Here is a 10214-nt window from a genome sequence, read left to right as displayed (position 1 = left end):
CCTGCGCTGCCTCCTCTCCTGGAGTCACCTGCCAGATCAATTGCATTGACGGGCCCGGGGCAAGATCCAGTTTTGACCGGTAAAGATGCAGAGCCCGGGCTGGCCCGAAGGCAGGCAGGCGCAAGGGGAGCGGGGGTTCTGGCAGGGAGGACACCCAGTGACACCAGCACGGGCTGGGAGATGCTCTCAGTAGCCAGCACAGCGAATGCTCTGCAGGTAGGGACAGAGCCACCGGGAGCAGCTGCTGCCAGAGAAGGTTTGCCCATGCGTTCAGGGCACAGGAGGGAGGCTGTGGCCTTTGGACAGATGTCCTCTCCTTCTGCTGCCGCTGGATGGCCACCCCTCTGCCCAGCCAGTGGGCTGGTTCTGCTGGTGGGCTTCCAAGAATCACCATTCAATGCTCTCGTGGACGCTCTCAAGGCAGCTGGGTGGGCACACTTATGGCAGCACACCTGTTTTTTGGGGAGGGGGGAGAAGGGCAAAGCACCCTCCCATTCCTCCAGCATCATCATTCAATTCCCTCAAGTCAGCGTTACTGGACCTATACACCGGTATATAGACATAGCACCGTCCCTGGACACCTAACATGAGGACGGCCAGCATTAGGCTGCGAGAACTTTTCCCAGCCTCATCGACACGTGTCAGGCATCTCGCAGCCAGGTCAGCACAGCGGGAACCCGCCAAGGAAGGGTTTCAAACTCGACCAAGTGTTCGAGTAGAGGGGGAAATGCTTTCATTTCCTAACTTTCCCTTAAAATAACGCGCACGATCTGTTCTGGGAACACCCACCCAGTGAAAATCCCTCCGGAGGCTGCCTGCCAAAGCCTGTGAAAATCCCTTCTGGGAGCCATGTCTGCTATTTCAGACACAGCCTGTTCATAGGAACATAAATCTGCTGTCCTCACTGATGAAGATTATTCAAGCTGGATTGAATGTGCCTGGGCACGTCTTTCTTAACTTGGCTCAGACAACCACCTGCTACTTCACGTGCGTTTGTTGCTCAGTGCAGATGTCTTTATCGAATCACCCGTGCTGTCGAGAGCGGCTGCAGAGGGCTGCATGCTCACCTTTCCCCACCGCCTCGCACTGTCCATGCACATGACTGGTGAAGAAGCCATTGCTCTCCGCTCCGCCCGAGTGTTTTGCCTCGGGATTCTCCTCACTTGCAGCGCTATTCCAACATGCTGTCAAATATGGGGCAGAGAATACCCGATGTTTAGGAAAGAAAGTAGTAGAGCATGGCACAACTCCCCAACAACATAATAGAGATGACACTTATGGGAACTTAACGACGTCTGTAGGAAGTGAGGCGAGTATCTATACAATTTACAAGAGGTTTCTTTTGCTGAGCCTCTGTCTGGAGGTCCTCACCAGCGACAAAGCACCTCCTGTATTTCATTAGGGGGTCAAAACCACTGGAAGAGGATTCTGAATTCCACAGGCTATCTCCCTCCACTACTGTAATTCCTATAGTAAAGAAGGGAGGGGGAGGGAGCGGGAATAAAACCCCTATTTTAGCACTTCGTCTGCTGGCAACGTGAATTGTTTAAAACCAAAGGAATCCCCACGTGTTTTGGGACATCAGAACATTGGCGCACACAGACCTTTGTAAGATTTGGCAGAAGATGACGCTGTTTTCACCCATACCCAGAGAGCACCGCATCCTGCCAGCCACTCCAAGCTCCCTCTGCCATTTCAGCATGCTGCTGGCACCAACTCCACCCGCCGGAGATAACCTAACACCCCCACTGAATGCAAGGCGTCTGAAGGCAATTGCTGTATCAGAGAACTTGACTCTGCTAACATCCTTAGCAGTAGACATCATCCACAAGCTTCACGTGGATGTGCCAAAGAAATGTTCTATCAACTGACACACGCAGACCAATAACAGAAGGTTTCAACCAAGCAAAAGATGGAGAAGACAGAGGCGCAATATTACTAGCATATGAATCAAATCTGCGTTTCCACAAGACAGCCGTAACTCTAACTCTCTGAGTATCAAGCAAAGATGCAGTGGGTCTAAGTTACCTTCAGGTAAGGTACAGACCAACCAAATAGATATAACCCAAGTATTTCAGCTGTGAAGTTTCAGTTCCAGCATACTTCTGCCTTTCAAGATAATTCAACTCAAACAAAAGTACTCACCCAGTTAACAGCACAGAGGTTTCAGTTTTCTTCCAAATTCACAAATTAGATGAGAAGAGAACACAAGTTTGAGCTAACAGTCCAGAAGGGGTGTGTTTGCTGATCCTTAGGTAGCAGTACGTGTGCCTGGTCAGAGTCAAGCAAAAGGGCACGATGACCCCAGAACAGGTACATATGCCATCAGGACAGTTTGGGAGGTAGGAAATATGACCGGATTCATGAGAAAAAAATTAGCTGCATTGCTCAGCATGGCACATTCCCAGAGAGAGGAACTCAAGCCATACACAAAACCTGAGAACAAAGCTTTTAGTCAGATACGTTACTGCTGAGAAAGAGTGACAGCAGAGATGGACCAACTGCTTGTGCTCATCTGATCAGGCACCAGTGGCTGAAAAGTAATGTTGTCATTTGCGCTGGTTTACACCCAATCTCTCTGGGGCTTTATGTCCAGAAAGCCATTGCTGCTGAAAGAACAGACAACTCAATACTTTAAAATAGACTGTATGGCTTTTGTTAGTATCTGAATAAAAAGACAACTTCAAAAACTAATCTGACGCGGCTGTAAGTAGCACCTGCGACTCCGGTTATTTCTTCCAGTGCTAAATGCTTTACTGTCCAACTCTTCATGACTCAGAGGAAACTCCCAGAAAATAGACACTTTCTACTTCAACTCATGGTCTACAGTCAACAACTAAATTAGGCTTAGGAACTTGGAACTAAGACATGAAGAAGTTAAAAAATCGCCCGAAGAACTCAGACAAGCCCACAGGTCGCACAAGACCATATCCTTGCCAGACTTGGCTTCAGAGCAGATCAAAGAAAGATGAAACTGGGATCACATCGGCCCACACTGCTGAGTTTCACGGAAAGTCTTCACAGTGATTTATATCTTCAGAGGGCTACAGCCGGGCTTGTCTGCCTGGAGACAGAAACAACCGCATCTGGCTACTCTGCAGGAAGAACTGATTCAGTTTAACCCTTCCACATACAATACAGCCTTTTCCTGAACCCAAGCGCACCTCTGCGTGTGATTGTGAGTAAACGTTATAATCCGTTGAGCTGATTAAGTAACGATATTTCCCAGTATAACCATGGCAAAAGGAGTTTATTAGTATACCTTGTCTGCATTATTTTCCAGGAGTGATGATAATACGTGAAAAATCTGCCGTTTCTCCATGAGAAGACAACGGAGCAGGTAGTGCCCAGAGTATTGTAATGCATCATGGTTAGCAGAGTCTTTCTGGGATTGAGAGGAGCAGAAGCCTCCTGACTTTTTAAAAGACCCTGTTTGGATTAGTGCAGGGAGAGGACTCGGGAGGGAACTCTGAGAATGCTCTCAGGTCTCTGTAAAAGTTTGTCTCAGGTCTGTTTAGCTCAGAGGCTGCAGTCTCTAGCCTGTCCCCATGTAACGTGCAAAGTCAGAGGACACAACACAGTAACGTACCATCTTTCTAGAGACTTGCTTTTAACACTAGGATCAGTCACAAGGCAGACAAATTTGCTACTTTGACCTGAGGGCTAAATCCAAAGGGGAACTGAATTAGTCAGAACCAGAGAGACCTCACGCTCCTGGGCAGGGTGTTTGGGGCTCCCCAGATAATGTCACGGAGCAGTAGAAAGTGGAACTGTCTTCCCTGGAAACCATCAAGCTAAGCAAAGAGCCATCTGAGCCTAGCCAACAGTGCAGGCCACCAAGAACATGTAATTGTGCCCGCTAAGAAATGTCAGCTGTGAGCCCATTTCTGAGACTGGCTCTTAAAGCCAGAGAGAAACAGGTCCAGCTAATGGTTAGAGAATTTCAAGTCGCCACTTTTGGCCGATTTGGACCAAGGACTTGAATGCCGTCATGCAAGCCTGCATGATCTCTTTAAGCTCTGTAGACTTGCTGCATGCCAAAGGCACTTCAGGAAATTCTAGTCCCTAGAAGACAGACTCCTTTTTCACCAAATAATTTCCCTGCATTACTAGCTCTCAAACCAAAGACTGCCATCCTTGAATCCCTCGAGAGACAAAAACGGAATACCAGTCCTTGGCCTGCTGAGCAGATCTGTTGCATGGGTAGGTGAGGGGATCCCCCAGATCCTGATCCCTGCTCCATGGATTGTTTACACATTTCCTTCAATGACTTCTTCACATGAAACAGTTGGTCAGGACAGTAGCCAGCATCAACCTGCCAGGTCAGGGCACCACTTACTCTTCCCTACCATCGCTGGTTCGGCCAACATTTCATCATTTATTTTTTTTTAAATCACAACTTTAGTAGTCAAGGCAGAAAGCCAGAGCAGTACATAGCCAACAGGGCAGGGTGGTAAGAATTTGACTCCTTTTAAGCAGAGGAAGGGACTGAGTGCATGCCATGGGCAAACACTCCAGCTGCAAGAGGAGCCATTTTGGCAGAAACCTGTTCTACGGTTTATTTAAATATGCTCCAACGATGCTACCTCTGGTGGGTTAGCCTTGGCCAATGGTCAAACTCCCACTCAATTGGCAACGTAAGGGTGAATTCTTTTTAGCTCAGCGGGCCCATGACACCTCAGGTCATCAAGGAAGAGATGCAACATACAGATGGGCTCATGACCGAGGGGTGGGTTTGACTATGGATAATATATCACAGGTTATTCATGAATGTGAAACATGTGCTGAAATTAAGCAAGCTAAACGGTCAAAACCTTTATGGTACGGAGAACGGTGGCTGAAATATAAGTATGGAGAGGCCTGGCAAAGTGACTATATTTCCCTTCCACAAACCCGCCAGGGCAAGTGCTATGTGCTTACAATGGTGGAAGCAACCACTGGATGGCTGGAAACGTATGCTGTGTCTCATGCCACTGCCCGTAGCACTATTTTAGGCCTGGAAAGACAAATGTTGTGGCGACATGGTAGTCCAGAGAGAATTGAGTCAGACAATGGGACTCACTTCCGAAATAATCTCATAGATGCCTGGGCTAAAGAACATGGTATTGAATGGATATATCATATCCCCTACCACGCACCAGCTGCTGGGAAGGTCGAACGATGCGATGGATTACTGGAGACTACCTTGAAAGCAATGACTGCTGGAACATTTAAAAAGTGGAATGAGCATTTACCGAAAGCCACCTGGTTAGTCAACACCAGGGGAACTGTCAGCCGAGCTGGTCCGGCTCAGTCAGAGCTTTTACCTACTGTAGAAGGGGACAAGGTCCCTGTGGTGCATGTAAAGAATATGTTGGGGAAAACAGTCTGGGTTACCCCGGCCTCAGGTAAAGGCAGGCCCACTCGTGGGGTTGCTTTTGCTGAAGGACCAGGGCATACCTGGTGGGTGATGCAGGAAAATGGAGAAGTTCGATGTACCCGTTAGGAGATTTGATTTGGGGCGAGAATCCTTAATTTTAAAATGTGTGGTGTTAATTGTCACATAACACTAACAGTGTTCAATAAGTGTTTTTCAGGATAACACGGTGGTAATGAAACCGGAGCCAACTCCATCGAATGGCATCCAGCGACAGGGAACATGCTAGCCGTGAGCACAACACGTTATATTGCTGCGCCCAACTCTACACGTCTGTTGTCCTGTATGGAGGCCTGGTCCCGATCTGACAACTGAGACGATGCCACATCACTGGTTCTTACCCTAAAAGACTATTATGATAGATGGAACTCCTAGTTTTCAACTAAAAAACTTAATAGACCTTTTAGAGGAAGAGCTTATAGCTTTAGAGGATTATATATTTGTGTGTATATATATGAGAGGACTAATACAACAGTAATTTGAGTGTGTCATATATATGGTATGAAATAAGGGGTGGAATGTCCTGGTTTGAGAGACACAGGACTAATTTCTCTTCTAATGCTTGGGAAAACTGCACTTTCAGAAGACTCCAGTGTCTGAATTTGTGAAAATATTTACTTTACAGCCAGCTATGGTGTGTGGGTCTCAAGGTCTCAGTGTTTTCGAGCTCGCCAGGTGCAGGGATGAGGAGGAGCGAGACCCGGGCACTTGACCCAAGCTGGCCAACAGGATTATTTCATACCATCAACGTCACACTCATTATAAATTAGAAAGTTTGCTGCGAAGTTCTCTCTCTCCCTTGATGGCTGCCATCCTGAGAACTTCGTGCCCTGGTGCCGGAGCCCTGAGGCCTTCCCTTCCTCCTGAAGCCGTAGCGCTCGCAGTGTCCGACATTTGCTGTCCACTGCTGGGAGTGCACAGCTTCCTACTGATAGAATTGGCTGAGTATAATCTTTGCATATTCTGTATTGGTGTTGGGATCAATATCAGTTCTTTAGTGCTGTTAATGTTAATTATCTAATCTTATTTTATTAAATCTGTTTATACTTCAGCTCTCGGGTTTTCTTGTTTTTCCCGATTTCCCTTTCCCAGGTGGGGAGGGGTCATCGGGTGATAGAATGATTGTCTAAATGACAACAGATTGTTATGGGTCTCTCAAACCATAACACTCCTGAAGACACCATTGCAAACTGAAATTAACATCACCGTGCACCAGTTATTCTTTATGTTGTCTCTATTTTTTCAGTCTTTCCCTGTCTGTTTTGTGCTGGGGTTGTGTCTTTCCGGTGGCCAGAAATGGCCTTGTCATTACAATTCGCAGAGAAGGACTGGCAGTGTAACGTGCTCGTTGTTGTTTCCCCAGCATCATCTTTTTGCCACTCCAGCATCTTTTTGGTGGAAAGAACTGACCTGGAAGCACTGATTGTTGTGGAAAGGTAAACTTGTAGTGTGACTGTTTGGTGGTATTGTTTCTTGTGTAACTCTGCTTTTCACATGGCTTGTTTCAGCTAGTGAATGCTTTAAGTGAAATGCTACTTTGTTTATGTTTCCAAATTGATGTACTGAAGGTGTTGGGTTGGAATGTGTTTTTCTGCACAACCTAGAGTTTTGGGGAAAAGAGCAACAAGCTTTAAGATTTTGATCCTTGCGTGTCACAAAGCGGGAATGTTACTTTGAAAAACTGTTCTATGGGATTCTAATAAAAGAAGCAGCAACTTGGAACTTGGTGTTATTTTAATCAGTCTTTAATCAGTCTTACCCCGGCAGAAAACACTCATTCCCTCCAAGAAGCAGCAGAGGTTTCTAGTATGAGCCGGGCCTCTGCTTCCCAGCATGAAAAGGTCAAGATTGGTGAAGATACGGCGGCCTTGTGGAAGGAAAGGGAAAGGTACTGGAAGCAGAGGAGCCGCAGCAAGGCAGCGGGGCTGCGTCTGGGGGCCTCTTCCCGCTCTTGCCCTCGGCATCCCGTCGGGGCGGGAAGAGGCGGACGCCTCCAGCGGCGCCTGTGCTGTCGGCACCGGTGACTCGGGGCCCGATGCTCCTGGCTGCCGCCGTCAGTGCCACCGGCCCCGAGCTCGCTGGCGGGAGCAGTCGGGGCGGGAAAAGGCTTCTGCGTTGCTCCTCTTGCGCAGACGTGGCTGTGCTACTTACCCGCCCCGACGGGGGCTCCCCCGGCCGGGGGCTGCCCCTCCTGCCGCTGCGCTGCGCTGCGCTGCGGGGGCTGCTCTGGGCGGCCCCTCGGGCTCCTTTCGCTCCGCATCGGGCAACCTGCGGCGCTCGGTGACTCCCGGGCGCAGCCCCGCAGGGCTCTGCCCGCCCCGCGGTGGCCCCACCGCCCTCCCAGCGGGGGAGAGGGCGGGTACGGACGGGACGGTGTGTGCGGCACAGAGCCCGTGCGGCGGGGCCCGGGGCAGGCAGGAGGGTCCGGCCGTGCCCCCCGCCGGCTGCCCCGCCAAAGGGGGATGGCCGCCGGGACGGAGCGGCCCCAGCCCAGCCCCGGGGCTGCCCCGACGCCCGGACAGCGGGGACCCGAGGGACACCGAGCGGCTGCCCCGGACCGGCCGGGACCTCGGGGCAGCGCAGGAGGGGAGCGCCCCGCGGCCGCCTCCCGGGGCGGCTCGGACCCTCCGCCCGCCGCTCCTCTGCCCGCCCTGCGCCAGCCCGGCCCCGCCGCCGCGCTCGGGGACGGCCCTGACCGGCCGAGAGGGGCCGCGAGATGACGAGCCGATCCGAGCGGGGCCGAGCGGCAGCCGGTACCTCTCGCCACAGCCGCTGGCGAGACCTGGGCGTTGCCCGGGCAACGGCGGGAGGCTCAAACGCGCCGCAGCGGAGGGAGCGGCCGGTGGCCGAGGGAGCCGCTCCGGGGCCGGCCCGCTCCGCGGCGGAGAGCAGCGCAGCGTGAGGGGGGAGCAGGGGGACGGTGCGCTCGGCCTGGCGGCAGAGCCGCGGGAGGAAGGAGAAAGGCTGAGGAGCAGCCGGGAGCGTGAGCGAGAGAGAGAGGGGCCGCTGGAGCCACGCTCTGCCCTCCCGGAGACGGGGACGGGAACGGAGGACCGGATCTGCCGGTGACATGCGGAAACGAAACTCCAGAGACTCCACAACCGGGAAGGCTGTAAAGTAGGTGTTTATTCAGCGCTGGGCAGCACGGGGGGGTCGCCCCACCACAATCGTGCGCGCCCAATGCAGCGGCCTTCTCAAATATATATAGTTCTTAATTACATAATCATAAGATTTCCCAATACGCCTATACATATGCATAACCTGTCCCCACTTCGTATTAAAATTAGCTCTAAGAAGTCATTTCCATAAACTCCTCCCAACTGCGCTTGCGCAATGCCTCCTGGTGGTGGTCGCTGAGGGTCGTGACCACGAAGGCTGATGATTCCTCTTCATCACCGCAAGTAACTCTTTGTCCTTGCGCAGACTCAGTTCTTCTTTGGTCTTTGTCCAGACCGCAGGGTCGGTTTCAGCCGCTTTTCAAGGCATACTCTTATTCGTTATCAGGAGCTGTCCTTGGCAATCTCAAGACTTCTTGCTTCGTCCATTTTTATCAGGCCTGTCCTTTAGGTTATGAATCACTGCTAGTCAATCAGTGCACAATGTGTTATTGTCTCTATCACATACCCCTGACTCACCGGGCAGACCCTCCTCTTGGGGAAGTCTGCTGCCCCCCTGGGCCCGGGTTAAGGACGTCACTAGGAAACTTCCCGGCCTGGTATGGCCCTCGGACTATTGCCCAGCGCTGCTCTTCCCTGTGGGTGGCCACGAAGCCACAATGCGTAGTCCGAGGGCAATCCGGAGAGACTTCAGGGCCTTGGGATGGGTGGTAAGGGAATCTGGAGCGCCGGCTATTTTTCCTCTCTCCTTCCAGTTATGCGCAGCGACACTGGAAGGAACAGACGGACCTGGTCTCTTAATACATGGCTCCGTGGCTGCTGTCACCACCACAATTTTCATTTTTTTGCACAAATAGGGTGGCCTCCATGGTGCCAGGCCTGCTGGGGTCAGATGGGATTGAGCTTTCTGAAAGGGGGAAGAGGGTCTTTGCTCAGGAGCCAGTGGGGCTCATTGGCAGAGCTTTAAACTAGACTTGAAGGGGTCAGGGATAGGATCAGGCTTGAAGGGGTCAGGGATAGGATCAGGCTTGCCCGTGACAAGCTGCGGGAACGTGCTAAGGTCAGGGGGACGGGGCGCCAGCGAGGACCCTCAGCCTGTTGGTCTGAGACGTGCTGGGTGCAGCAGACTCGCAGTCTTATGGAGATGAGCCAGGGGCTTCTGATGGAACAGAAGCCAACAGGGAAACATCAGTGAAATCACAGTATCATAGAATCATTTGGGTTGGAAGGGACCTTTAGAGGTTGTTGAGTCCAACCCCCTGCAATAAGCAGGGATGGGGCATCTGGGAAGATTATGTTTTTTGATGATGAGGGTGGGGAGACACTGGCCCAGGTTGCCCAAAGAGGTGGGAGATGGCCCATACCTGGAAACATTCCAGGTCAGGTTGGATGGGGCTCTGAGTACCAGATCCAATTGAAGACCACCCAGACCATTCTATGATTAACTACCGCTTGGAAAAAACATACAAAGGAAAACTGAGTTAGAAGCAGGTTAGGCTGATTCACACGGGGACTGGAGACGCAAAGAGTAAGGAAGACCCTCCCATTGAGTCACGAGGTTCAGAGTGGATCCCCTTGCCTTCTAAACTCCTTATGGAGCCCCGGTCTCACACTTGGAGAACAGCTTATGTCTAACGGAATTATCTATACAATGTTTGCAATAATATTGAGTAGCTGCATGG

Source organism: Vanellus vanellus, assembly GCF_965231255.1.
Source record: "Vanellus vanellus genome assembly, contig: HAP1_SCAFFOLD_44, whole genome shotgun sequence".
NCBI classification, from domain to species: domain Eukaryota; kingdom Metazoa; phylum Chordata; class Aves; order Charadriiformes; family Charadriidae; genus Vanellus; species Vanellus vanellus.
The sequence above is the reverse complement of the archived record's forward strand: the minus strand, read 5'-3'. Positions refer to the sequence as shown.